This window comes from Pipistrellus hanaki (genome assembly GCF_964339955.1).
Source record: "Pipistrellus hanaki genome assembly, chromosome: 1".
Lineage (NCBI taxonomy): Eukaryota > Metazoa > Chordata > Mammalia > Chiroptera > Vespertilionidae > Pipistrellus > Pipistrellus hanaki.
The window spans coordinates 73963844-73978455 of record NC_140503.1 but is presented as its reverse complement, the minus strand read 5'-3'; the positions used below and the strand labels follow the sequence as shown (position 1 = coordinate 73978455).

Genomic DNA, 14612 nt, shown 5'->3' with positions numbered 1-14612 from the left:
GTCAAATGGCAGAGGAGGGGGGGAGGAAGTTAGAGAACCACTAAAGGACTTGTATGCATGCATATTAGTATAACCATTGGACACAGACACTGGGGCAGTGGGGGCTTATCCGGGATGGGAATGGCTGGGGGTAGGATCAACTGGGGGAAAAGGAGACTTATATAAAACTTAAGACAATGAAAAAAAATTAAAGAAAGGTCAGATAGAGAGAGCTATCTCCAGCTACTTCTGGCTGAAATGAGATAAAACACATGCATGCGTGTGGGGCTCTTTCAAGAGTTGTGTGTGCATCAGGAATAAATGACCAGATGCTTCCTCTCAGTTGTTATAACATGCGCTTGTTAATATTTTGGTAACTAAAACTCTCTTCCCATATTCTAATGGATCTTCTTTCAATCAATTGGGCAGTATGATTTAAGAATGTACAATTCTCTTGAAACGCAGTACAACTACTGTTACTTTAAAGTTTAAAAAAAAAAAATGTCTTCTACTAATATAATAGTTTTATTTGTCTGGAACTGCTCCCTCATGTGGGGAAAAGAAAAAAAGAAAGAATGCTCTGGACTGCCTGGGCTAGACAGCAAAACTCAGTCTGGACACAAGAGGGCGCCATGCAGACAGTCAGTGCGTGCAGGAACTAAAACGGTGGCTGTTTGGAGAGTTCCCCAGATCCCAAATCGGGGCTCCTGGGATTCTGAACCAAGAAGGGCTGCCCTCAGATCACTAACATTGAACCATTTTGGTCAGGATGTAATAGGGCCAGACAGGGTTTTTCCACAGGGAGCCCATTAAAAAGAAAAAGAAAACAGGACACATACAGGAGAAAAAGGGAAAACAAGAAGGCAAGCAAAATTTAAGGAAACCAAGAGGTGCCTATAATGGGGCATGGGAGACTTCCAGAAATTCAGGGGTAGAAGGGATCTGGGAGACCATCTTGTTGAACCTTCTATTTCCCAGGAAAGGGAGCTAAGGTGGCTTCTTCTTTCTTTTCCTTTGTATCAGAGGTCATGCCTGGAGTAGCTAGCTGCAGCTGTCTTGTGACATGGAAGCAATAAGTATGAGGATGAAAAATCAGCATACACACAGATGTCAAAGACACAAAGGCGTCACACTGTGCAGTCATGGCAGCAGCCCTTACCTGCACGCTGCTTGTCGTATGGGAAACATAAGTCCTTATTGTCTCTTACTTGAATCCCAAATACTGTTAACTGTTGCAGCTTAGAAAATTCAACATTTTAAAGATGGCAGTTCTCCCAAACTGATTCATATATGTAAGCAGGGTGGCAGCAATATAGACCTGGCTGAAAAACATTGCTGCTCTATGTGGAACTGTGTGAGATGTGAAACTGGAAGCTATCACATCCAGTTCTGGGCCATCTGAGGTTTTTCTGCGACCAACCCAGGCACTGAGAAGCTATTTGCTTTACTTCCTGCCTTCGTCGCCCTCCTCTCACCCCTATAAGCTCCTTTTGGATTTATTTATACCACAGGGCACCCTCTCTGGCAGCTGCCTCTGCCCCAGGTGCCCCTCCGGCCTGCATTTGCACTCTGATTTGGCATCCAGTGGGACGCAGAGTGTGCTCCATCAGAGCTGATTCAAAACCAAGGGCAAGTATCCACCCTCAGGCTGCTTAGTGTGGGCAGCAGTGGGATGGGGTGAAGGGGACATTTGGTCTCCCTTGCACACCTCACAATGAGAAAAGAGGCTGAGTTTTCTTAGAAATAACCTCTAGATTTTGGCCACTAGGGGAGGGGAACGTCTGTGGTTTAGCAGGTTTGGCCCCCTGCTGTGATGTCACTCACCACACAGAGGTGGGCACTTCTTGTGGTTGGAACCCTGCCCTTAGTTACCTGTATTTTGTTTCTAACATACAAGTTTCAGGTCCCAAGTGCCTCACTCACGCACTTCCTCTTCCCCTCCTGCCACACAATTCTCTGATAATCCCCAAAAGGAAGAGCCTTACAGGTGCTCACAAACAAGACCAGTTCAGCCCCCGTTGTGCATCCGCGCTCTGACTTCCTCTTCCCTGCCCAGCCTGACACAGACTTTGAAGCTGCTTCGAGGCACCACAGTGCTATATGTTGTGTCACCACTGAGCCATTACCTTCTTTGATGTCCCATGAGCAAACGGGCCACAGACACCAAAGGACCCCGTGTTTTCTTTGAAGTTCTAAAGCCCGCAAACCGGAGTGCATCACAAGCCGCAGTGATGTCAACACCCCACCCTTTCCCCTTCCCCTTGTGGCTCAGGACTGTGACATTCCAGGAGCAAAGCAAGTCTGCTTGTGCCTTTCTCAGAAAGTGTTAGGAAAAAGAATGCTTTTATTTTTTGCTCATGACCTCTCTGTCCCACAGCTGCACTCCCTGTCCTCCTCTCTCCTTGCAATACCCCTTCTCCTTTGAGCTGAGGCTGATGCCCCTCTTGGAAGCTCTCAGTAAAAGGGACGAGTTCAGAATCCCTACAAGGCAGCAGCACCCAGGGCTGTTCCAGGGAGGAGAGTGTTGTGGCCACCCCTCTCCTGAGTGGTTGAAGTTCCAGGTGGTACTTGTAGGTTGTGGATGCAGGAGACTGTGCCATATACTTAGAAGCCCTGGACAATCTCAGAACCTCCGCAGGCTGGACATCTCAGACCTCCCTGCCGTGTCTAAGCCAGGCCTCGCTCTGATCTTGGTAGAGGAGATGCTGCCCAACTGTGAGGTTCTGGGGGCTGAGTGGGCCCGAGGCCTGAAGTCTGGGTCAGAGAAGCAGTCTCAGGACACAGCCAGCCCCATCTCTACCTAATCACAGCCCCAGTTGTATCTCAGCAGGCCGTATCTCATCCAGCTGTATCTCAGCAGGCTGTATTGATGTTGACAGTTCTCCCTACTTCTGGCTTCCAGTTGGGCTCTCTAATCATGGGGCATAGGGGCATGGAGGGGTGGCACTGGCATGTCAGAGGAACAGAGAGCAGGTGGTCCCTTCCTCAGGGGTGCCCTGGCTGGCGGCACTCTGGGCTGAAGGTCAGGCAGCCCTTCCCACACACCTCTCCTTCCAGTTCAGGCAACTGCCTCCTGCCTCTTCAGCCTGTGGTGGCTAAAGGTTGGGGTGGGGGAGGGATTTCTCTCTTTTCTGCATCCATATCCATCACAGAAAAGGAAACAGTCAGGTTCCTGAGTGGAGGAGCTGGGGATTAAGAAATTAAAGAAAGAGACCAGAGGCAGAAATAGATTCATCAAGCTGGGAGCTAGGTGGGCGCCATTCTCTCTGATGGAGAAGCAGCAGGCACCGGAGCCACGCAGCAGGTTTATTTTAGAGGGTCAAAGGAGCTTATTTGCATCCTTAACTAGGCCCTAGCATTACTGGATTTACATATCTGGACCCACCCCTGCTGACACCTGGACAAAGGTAAAGTTAGAACTGACCACACACCCCACCTTCTTGTGGGGGGAGGGGTGTAACCCAGACCGGACTCTGTCAGTGCCTCGGGCTCAGCTGACAATTTAACGAATGTCCAAGTGCCTGTCCAGAAGGCCCTCTACATAAGGGCTCTAGCTGCAAGGAGCCCCAGGGAGCTGCACTTTTCCTTGTGGCCTCCCCACCTTGCCTACTACTGTGTCAAGGAACTCTTCTCAAATTATCCTCACTTAGGTGGGCTACCATTTCTTTTCTTTATTTTATTTTATTGATTTTTCCACAGAGAGGAAGGGAGAGGGATAGAGAGCTAGAAACGTCGATGAGAGAGAAACATCGACCAGCTGCCTCTTGCACACCCCCCACTGGGGATGTGCCTGCAACCAAGGTACATGTCCTTGACTGGAATCGAACCTGGGACCTTTCAGTCCGCAGACCGACACTCTATCCACTGAGCTAAACTGGTTTTGGCTGGCTACCATTTCTTGCCAGCACCCTACTGATATAAGGGGTGCTGCTGGCATTTCATAGGGATGGTTATTCCCTGTGTGGGACTTGTCAGCTCACCATTGAGGACACACTCACTAAATGCCAGTGGCACCCCAAGTCCTATGCTGATCCAGCTTATCTGTTTGACTCAGTTCCTAATTCTACTTTCTTGCCAAAGATGTGAAAACTGATCTGGGCCTTTGAAATAGTTTGCCTTTGCCAGCTTGCCCACGCTTTGTCAGTAGAGGGCACTCAGGAGATGCAGCAGGAGGCAAGGCTTTGGCTTCCTGGTTCCTGTATGGGTGGGCTTCTGGCTCCTGCAGAGCATGTGGCACCCCCAGCGCCAGGTGGTTAGCAGCCTCCCCTGGCACCCCACCTTCTCCCAGCATTTCCTAGGGAAGTACTTCCACTCAAGGACCCCCTGTGACTGACTTTCCACCACACCCCAGAAGTTGGATTTCCACTAAATTCCAAAGCACCTTATCAATGAATCCCTTGTCACTTCAATTCACTGTTGAAGTCAATAATTCTTTATATTTAACTTTCCCTGTTCAAGAGAGAAAGTTCCTAGAGAAGTAAGACACCTTGCTTGCCAGGCCAAAGTATATAACTTCCTTTGGCTGTAAGCCTCTCTTATGTGGCATTTAAATCTCACTTCCTCCCACAGTCAGCTGCTTCCACTTTCATTTCTCCTCCTCAGCACCTCAATCTGCCATCCCACCATTTCAGGAGCAGTTAACCACACCATCACTGTCACGTAGCACCCAGTGTGGGTGGAATCAGGAAACCTTTAGTCATGGACCAGGGCAACACTTGTAGGCATGAGGATGTTTATAGCACATGTATTGATAAAACAGTCAAAAGTGCAAATAATTTAATTGTCCCAGAATAAGTAGATTGAATAAATAATGGTAGATCTAGCTACACAATGGAAAATTAAACAAGAGTTACAATTATTGGTATAAAAAGCTGATTCTCAAATTGTCAAAGAACAGCCTGCATTAGAATCAGCCAGGGTCTTATATTAAAAATACAGGTTTCTGGACACAAGTCCACATGACTGAATCTGAATCTCTGGGAGCAAGACTTGAAATGTTTATTTTAACAGGCTATTCGGTGATATTTAATGCACATTATAGTTTAAAAACTTATAGCCATGGACATCTAGTTAGTCACGAGAAAAAAATAAGTATAACATATTGTTAAATGAAAACTGCATGAAAAGAATTGATAATATAACCATTTTTTAAATAGTGTAGGTAGAAAAATATTGATTGATTGATAGATAGATAGGTAAATAAATAGACAGAATAGACCGAAAGGATACACACCAACATATTAACAGGAGTTCAGGATGAGTTTACAGATTTTTACTTCACTTTTTTTGCTTGTTATGTGCAATTTCTAAATTTCCAAAATAAACATTTAAGTATTAATAAATAGTTAGAAAAACAATAAAAGTTGTTTTGTTTTTATAGAATTACATAGGATTTAAGCTCTCTAAGAATTAATTTTTACTTTTATCTTGGATTTTTAAAACAGCAAATTGAGGCAGGTTGCAACATTTTATACCACATAACAAAAATTTTAAACAAAGAATTAAGAATAAAGAAAAAATACAGATATTAAAATGAAATGAAACCAAGATGAAAGTTAGTACATTACCATAGACTTTAGTATTTTTTCAAAAGTGAGCTATATTTGGCTCTTTTTAATATCACACAACATCTGAGTAGACATGGGCAGTTGCTGTAAGGGGAGTCAACTGCACATTTTCACTTTAATTTTCACTTGGATGGTTAATATGTTTATTAGAATGCTCTTCGCCAACACAGGAGATTCACTGGAGCCTTGATTAATTTTCTTTATAACTCCCAACTCAAGAAAAGTACAAGCAAGCAAGTATGGTAGCTAATGCCCCCTCTGCTGCAACTGCTGGGAACTCAGCTAAGTCACTGTCCCACACACCAGGGTTGTAACCTGAGATCTAATTCAGGTCTCAATAAAAAGGCAAGGGTATTATGAAAATCTAGAGTCCCAGTACATGAAAATCATGCACTGATTGGGTCCCTAGTGGCTGCCAGCTGCCAGCCCGGTACTTCCTCCCTTCCCTGGCCACCTGCCAGAGCCAGGGCCTCCCTCTCTTCCCCCAGCTGGCCCACCCCCTTGTTGAACTCCTGGAAGAACTCTAATAGAGGGGACAATATTAGCTTTTATTATATAGGATGAGCAAAGAAATTGGAAAACATCATTCCAAAGATCTAGAAATGGCAAACAAGCACTTGAAAAGGTGTTCAACCATGATTAGTTATGTGGATTAGCATGTTAAGCGCCAAGCCTGTTTTGTCTTCCTTTTCATTTCAGTCACCAGTGACTGACATGGCACTTAACGTGTTAAGGATATAAAAATCAAAACCATAATGAGATACCACTTTACATCCAGCAGGATAGCTAGCATTAAAAAAAAAAAAAAAAGGAAGGAAGGAAGGAAGGAAGAAAGGAAAGAAGGAAGGGAAGATTAGAACCCTCATATATTGCTGTGAGAGTGTGATATGCACAGTGTCAATGCAAAATGCAGTGCAGTCACTGCAGAAAACATTTGGCAGTTGCTCAACAAATTAAACAAAAAGTTACCATATGACCCAACAATTCCACTCCTGAGTATATACTCCCCAAAATTAAAAACAATCATTTAAACAACTACTTGTAAGTGAACATTTCATAGCAGCACTATAGCCAAAAAGTGGAAACAACCTAAATGTTTATTAACTGAAGGATGGATAAACAAACAGTGGTATACCCATGCAAGGGAATATTATTCAGTCATAATAAGGAAGTACGAATGCTATAACATGAAAGAACCTTGAAAACCTTCTACTGAGTTAAAGAAGTCATACATAAAATGTCACATATTCCATGATTCCATTTACATTAAACCTCCAGAATAGGCAAATCCATAGAGATAGAAAATTAATTGTGTGTGTGTGTGTGTGTGTGTTTTTTGTTTTTTTTTTTGGGGGGGGGGGGGCTGGAGAGAGGGGGAAATGAGGAGTGATTACTTAATGGGCATGATTTTTCCTTTTGAGGCAAAGTATTTGTCTTGGGACTAGAAAAAATTGCTGGTTGCACACCATTGTGCATATATTCAATGCCATTGAATTATAGACTTTAAAATGGTTAATGGTTCATTTTATGTTACGTGAACTTTGCCTCAATAAAAAAAACAGCCAGGTACTTTCAGGGTCACTTTGTAAAAGTTAAATTTGAGAACATTTAGGCTTTTTAGAAGTCTCTACTTCGAGCAGAAGTGGGAATAATTAGTTCAGTTCAGGACACTTGAGTTTGAGGAGTCCATGGGGCTTCCAGGTAAAGGTGCTAGAGAAGTCAATTGGGATTGCCAGTCTAGAGGGGAGATAGAAGTCTGGGCTGGAGTGCTAGCTTTGAGGGCCATCAACCTGGAGGTAGACACTTAATCTCCCCATGTGTGTTCTCCTCAAAACCCCTAGCACAAATGGAATGGAATATAGGCCCTAATGGAAAAAATCACCCGTTGGCCGTTTATGGTTCTTCCTTGAAAAGTGTACTCATTCTTGTGGGCTTTATAGTAATTCTGTGTTTTTAATGAAGGTACACATTTGCCTTGCAGAATTGCCTTTGCTCTGATGTGGTTGGGTTTCTCCGGCATCCCGGAATAGTAAAAAATGTGACCTATGTTTGTCACATTGCTGAAAAAACCAACCACAAGTTTTTTTTTACTCAGTGAGGTATGAAGGAGGGTGCCCTCTGGTCTTTCCTAGAATTAGATCCCAGGTGTTTGTGGTGGGCTTATTGGAGTGCTCACCGATGTGTCGCAGAGAAGATGAGATGCTGTGGCTGACAGAGTCAGATCACACTTTTTTCCAAGAAACATTATTTTCTAATGTTTTCTAAAATTGGAACAAATTTCAGGCCACTAGTAATATTTAAGATGGCAATTTAAAGAGAAAATATGGTAAACTTGATAACTGCTGAATCTGGATAAGGGATATTTTGCATTATTTTCTTCATGTGTTATATGTTGAAAATAATTATATCATTTCTTAACACTCTTTAACATTATAGTGATTTAGATTTCACACAAATTTATTAAGCTTAAGTTTTGTTTTAGCCATTAAGCTAGGAAGCTTCACACACAACTAGTGCCTGCATGATGGATCAGTTTGGTGGCATTTCCTATTCCAAATAAATATCCTAAGCCTTAGGTTACAAGTTCTACTAGTACTGTATAAGGTTGAGTATATTTCTCTGTGTATATTACCAATGTGCCCAGAGCAAAATTGGGATTCTTTAGTAAGGAAGAAGGGAGAAATGGATATAGGGCTAGGTAATTAGCAATGTCAGCATGAATAATAGCCTCCATTTAAAAATGAGCACACTAAATCTTACAACCTTCTCCACAAACATAAGCCAGGAAATCTTTGTGGCTGCTTTAGAGGTATCATAATAAATCTCTCATCTCCTAAGGCAGAGAATATGGAGTCTGTAATGAAATTGTGTATCTTAGATTTGCAACCTGTGTAAAATGGGACTCTGCTAGAGCTTGGAGCTTTAAGAGACATTTGATGTGGTAGCTTTGTCATCATGGAGGAGCCATGCAAATACTAGTAGACCTGAAGTTGTGCACAGGAAGAAATCTGCCCACCCCACCCCACCAGGTCCTTGGGTGGTAGCAGCTGAAGAGTTCTAGAGAAAACCACAAGCCTGTCATTTTGCTTCTTTATCAAAGTGTTCTAAAGACCTATTATTTTATGGTGTCTCCCAGCCAGTCTATAGAGCCTGCACCTTGACCATCAGGAAGTTTTTTATTGGGTTAAGGTCATGGACAGAGAACTCTTTCGACTACCTGCCTGGGAAGAGTTGGCTGTCCACACACAGACTGCAGCGGGAGGAGTCTCTCTCAGAATCTCAAAAAGTAGGTCCAAACACTGGTCAAGTTTCCATGACACCCCCCCCCCCCGCCAGACTTCATCACCTGAGCACTTTCTCCTTTCATTCCCAATTTAGCTCATAAAGTTGCTCAGTGATACTTCTTACACACACAAAAATTACTTAGACTATGCCCCTTCACCACCAAATCAAGGAGATCCAATCTTGTCTTGAAGATTAGGACAGCTTGTAGGGGACCAGGGGACCATCACCACCTGGGTGGTACAGAGAAGGTTCAGAGGAGCTTGTAATTCAGAAATACCTCTGCAATATATTGAGTTTTCCCAGAAGGAACTTTGACTTGGATAAAGATTATCTGTGTAGTGGTTAAATGTACACACTCTACAGCCAGACTGTAGAACCAGATTCCTGGTTCCACCGCTGCCTAAATATGCAGCCTTAGAAAAGTTGCTTACCCTGGCTGTGTCTCAGTTTCTCAACTGTGAAATAGTGATAAAAAACATTGCAACCTCAGGGGATTGTTATAATATTAAATGAATTTATATGAAGCATATAGAACAGTACTTGGTGCAGAATAGGTACTTGACAAATATTATCTGCCTATCATTATTCCATTTCTAATGCACGGGGCTTAAAATAGGTCATAGTTCACATATCACTGGGCTGCTGATCCCCAAGAGGAGAAAGCTGGGTTATATCATAAAGCAAGAGAGATAGATCTTTTTTTGCTTCAGAAGACACTACTCTCAATAAATCAATTGATGTCTCTTCTTCACACACTCAAGCACACTCTTATGCACAATATCACATGCACAACCTAAATTTAGGTGTGAGAGAAAATGGAGAAAAAGAAAAACATAAAGAGAAGACTCAGATGAGGCACAGTAAGTTAATGTAGATGAAAAACTTAAGAAAGGATGTCATTTTTCATTTCTTCAGACTCACATTACAGGTATGGTGCTGGTTGTCTTCTTTTTTTTGCGTACCATGTGAACTCCAAAAGTGACAGTTCAGAGTACCCAAAGAGTTGACTTTGGGATATCTCCCTCCTGGGACATTCATCCTTCTCTGTATTTGGGTTCAAAATAACTCAGATTCTCAGGAACCATGAACCTCAACCCAATTAGAAGGCACACAGGCCTTGAGAGAAGCAAGCTCCTGAGCAGAGAGAACTGTGAGTGGGCCAAGGGGACTGTAAGACAATACTCACCTGTCTGACCATTAAGATCATGACCAAGTAGTCCTGAGCTTAGGGATCATGAGATATCAGCAGAAAGCCAATACATCCAGCAGGCATTCAGTGAGTATTAAAAAAAAAAGAGTATTTTCTTCTCCTTCAGCTTCTCTAAGAAATCTTAAGACTGGCTCATCCTCCAATGAAAAGGAAAATTGAGGCTAGTGGGAGGCAAAATAGAGGAACTTTAATAAAGAGAGAAAAGACTGAGTTAGTGATCTGAGATTCTGTCAACTGAGTATAAAGCTTAGACCTTGGTCTCCAGTTGGAGGGGACCAAGGTAGAGATCAGCTCTCCCTCACTAGAGAGCTGAACTCAGAGTCACCAGGCCTCAGAGTTCTGAACGGGTCACATTGTAGACATCAGCCAAGTTATGTATTTATTCTGACAATGTACAAACAGATTTCAGCAAAATACCTTGATACAACTCAGCCCGAACATAGTGGTAATTTTATGACAGAAAGAAAACTATCTTGATGAAGAACAGCTGACAAGATCAGCGAGAGAGCTGGGCTTCCCAGGAAGGCTGCTCAGGCCAGAGGCTGCTCTGCACATATGGGTTTACCTCCCCCGCCCCCCTAGGTGGAAGGAGAATGAGGCCTCAGTGCCCACAGCTCTCCTAGCTGTAGAGGTCATAATATCTCACTGCTCCTTGCTATTGTATATTATTTTTCCCTTGTCTTTGTTGTCAGAAGCAAATAATTGAAGAAACCAAGAGCTTTGCTTCCCAGGCAGTGCAATGGCCAGTCTGAGAAGCCATGGGAGGAGTATGGACTCTATCTTAGAGTTAAACTAGGAGAGTTTGGTGGTATAAATGATGAGGGGAGCAGAGCTGGTTGCTCTTTATTTAGTCTGCATTAAAACTAAAAATAAAAAAAAAATTCTATACCAGCCATCTGCAACATTTTTATTATTCAACAATTTAAGAATTAATTTGATTTTTAAATATATATATTTACTTCATGTAAAATTTAGGTTCCAAAAGCATAACAAAATAAAAATACTCTTCTCACCTCTGACTCCTAGGCTTTTCCATGTGAACGGCATTTCCCTCCCTAGAAGAAACAAATCAATGATATATTTTTGAGACTTAGCCTTGTTAATATATGTAAGTATAGTTCATTCATTATAATGAATGTACAATATTCCAATATTTGCAAATATCACAATTTATTTATCCTTCTCATGAAATTTATAGATTATTTCCAATTTTTTATAATAAAAATCAATTGCAGGAGAAAGAAAGATAGTGGCATAGGAAAATGCCTGAACTTGCTGCCTCCCACAACTACATCAAAATTACAACTAAAATACTAGTATAGAACAACTATCATCAAGAACCACTGGGAAGCTGGCTGAGTGGAAGTCCTACAACTAGAGAAGTAAAGAAGAAAGCACACGAGACTATTAGGAGATGTGGAGGCATGGAACAGGCTGGTCCAGCACCCACATGTGCCACTTTTTAATCAGAAGGGAGATTGTCTCTGTGAAGGCCTCCTGAAGGTTATAAGGTTATAAGGTTAATCAAGAAACTTCTAGAAACCTTCAAAACATGGGAAAGGACCAATTAAAGTTTATGCATACACTGACTGAAATAAAGGATAACATATAGGGATTCAACAGTAGAGTAGAGGATTCTTATAATCAAATCAACGATTTGAAATACAATATGAGGAAGCAAAAACAAAAAACAAAACAAAAAAAAAAAACAACACTCAACCAGAAGAGCATACCAACATTTGCATTATGGGTATGCCAGAAAAAAGAGAAATATATTGAAAACCTATTTGAAGAAATAATGACAAAAAATTTCCCTTTCCTAGTAACAGAAATAGACTTAGAAGTCCAGGAAGCACAGAGAGTCCCAAACAAGAGGAACACAAAAAGGACCACACCAGATTACAAGACCACACCAAGACACATCATAATTAAAATGCCAAGGGCTAAAGACAATTAGACAATCTAAAAAGAAGCAAGAGAAAAGCAATTACCTACAAGGGAATATCCATATGACTGTCAGCTGATTTCTCAACAGAAACTATACAAGCCAGAAGGGAGTGGCAAGAAATATTCAAAGTGATAAATAGCAAGGAACTATAATCAAGATTACTCTACCCAGCTATCATTTAGAATTGAAGATCAGATAAAAAGCTTCATAGACAAGAAAAAGATAAAGGAGTTCATCACCACCAAACCAATATTATTACAAGTAAATGTTGAAGGTTATTCTTTTTTTTTTTACATATTTTTTTTGGGGGGGGGGGTTATTTTTATTTTTATTATTTTATGAAGGTTATTCTTTAAGGAGAGGAAAAAGAAGAAAAAAAAGATAAAAATATGAACAAGCTCACTAGTCTCCGATGGCCTGCCTTGCTGCCTACATGCCCTGCCACTGCCCTGCAGAAATACTTTGATTACACACAGTCCTTCACCAGATTAAACCTGTGTCCAGGGCACTAGCTCCTCATCTCACTCAGGCTTATGCTAAAGTTGTAAAATTTGGTTCAGAGGCTTGAGCCTTAATGCTTCAAGGTGTAGACCAGGGGTCCTCAAACTTTTTAAAGTGGGGGCCAGATCACGGTCCCTCAGAGAGCTGGAGGGCCAGACTATATGAACTACTAATTCCTACTGTAACACCTTGGCTGCTCTCACTGCCCAAAAAACCTGGCGGGAAGGATCAGACTCCCCTGGGGGCTGCATGTGGCCCGTGGGCCGTAGTTTGAAGACCCCTGGTGTAGACCTTTAGCCAATGCTGTAGCCATTACTATGGGGCCAAAGGGAAGAATAGTGATTACTGAACAGAGCTGGGGAAGTCCCAAAGTAACAAAAAATTGAAAAATCCATTGACTTAAAAGATAAATATAAAAATATATGCACTAAACTTGTTCAAAATGTTTTCAATAATACAAATGAAGACTCTAGGAGTGGCACCACCACTACTACTGTACTGGCATGCTCCATTGCCAAGGAAGGCTTTGAGAAAATCAGTAAAGATGCTAATCCAATGGAAATCAGGAGAGGTGTGTTGTTAGCTGTTGATGCTGTAATTTCTGAATTTAAGAAGCAGTCTAAAACTGTGACAACTCCTGAAGAAATAGCTCAGGTTGCTACAATTTCTGCAAATGGAGACAAAAATTGGCAGCATAATTTCCGATGCGATGAAAAGGGTTGGTAGGAAAGGTGTTATCACTCTAAAGGATGGAAAAACACTGAATGATGAATTAGAAATTATTGAAGGCATGAAGTTTGATCCAGGTTATATTTCTCCATACTTTATTAATACAACAAAAGGTCAGAAATGAGAATTCCAAGATGCATATGTTCTGTTGAGTGAAAATAAAATTTTTAGTATTCAGTCCATCATACCTGCTCTTGAAATTGCCAGTGCTCACCATAAGCCCCTGGTCATAATTGCTGAAGGTGTTGATGGAGAAGCTCTAAGTACACTTGTTTTGAATAGGCTAAAAGTTGGTCTTCAGCAGTCAAAGCTCCAGGTTTTGGAGACAATACGAAGAACCAGCTTAAAGACATGGCTATTGCTACTGGTGGTGCCATGTTTGGAAAAGAAGGGTTGACTCTCAGTCTAGAAGAAGCTCAGCCTCACAACTTAGGAAAAGTTGGAGAGGTCATTGTGACCAAAGACGATGCCATGCTCTTGAAAGAAAAAGGTGACAAGGCTCAAATTAAAAAATATATTCAAGAAATCAAGCAGTTAGATGTCACAACTAGTGAATATTAAAAGGGAAAAAACTAAATGAACTCCTGTCCAAACTCTCAGATGGGGTAGGTGTGCTGAAGGTTGGTGGGACAAGCGATGTTGAAGTGAATGAAAAGAAAGACCGAATCACAAATGCCCTCAATGCTACCTGAGCTGCTGTAGAAGAAGTCATTGCTCTGGGTGAGGGCTGTGCCCTGCTTCAGTGCATTCCAGCCTTGGACTCATTAACTCCAACTAATGAAGATCAAAAAATGGGAATAGAAATTGTTAAGAAAGCACTAAAACATCCTGCAATGACCATTGCTAAGAATGCAGGTGTTACGGGGATTGTTGAGAGTTGAGAAAATTATGCAGAGTTCAGACACTGGTTATGATGCCATGCTTGGAGATTTTATGAATATGGTGGAAAAGGGAATCATTGATCCAACTAAGGTTGTAAGAACTACTTTGTTGGATGTTGCTGGTGTGGCCTCTCTGTTAACAACAGCAGAAGTTATGGCCACAGAAATTCCCATAGAGGAGAAGGACCCTGGGATGGGTGGAATGGATGGGATGTGTGAGATGGGTGGAATGGGAGGAGGGATGGGAGGTGGCATGTTCTAGTGCTGGAATAGTGCTTTACCATCATTATTGAGAACTGAGAGGAAGCTCGGGGCATCTCTTCACCTATACCTTCAGAGGGTCAGTTGAAGGAAATGACTGAAGAAAAGGCTGGCTGATGTTTAAGAAAATCACTCTAACCATCAGTTACTGGTTTCAGTTGCCAACATACAATTGTTTATTGCTGTCATTGTCCATGCCTACAGCTAATTTATTTTGTATTTTTGAATAAAAATACATTTGTACATTCCTG

The 14612-nt window shown here is 41.9% G+C and overlaps 1 pseudogene across 1 annotated transcript; it reads left to right on the top strand.

The window, feature by feature from the left end:
• The first annotated feature begins 10065 nt into the window (after positions 1–10065).
• Positions 10066–14362, top strand: LOC311620576 (60 kDa heat shock protein, mitochondrial-like; annotated as a pseudogene). The gene is made up of 3 exons: positions 10066–10107; positions 12477–12586; positions 12780–14362. The product of its transcript is annotated as a 60 kDa heat shock protein, mitochondrial-like (transcript).
• Positions 14363–14612: the final 250 nt, after the last annotated feature.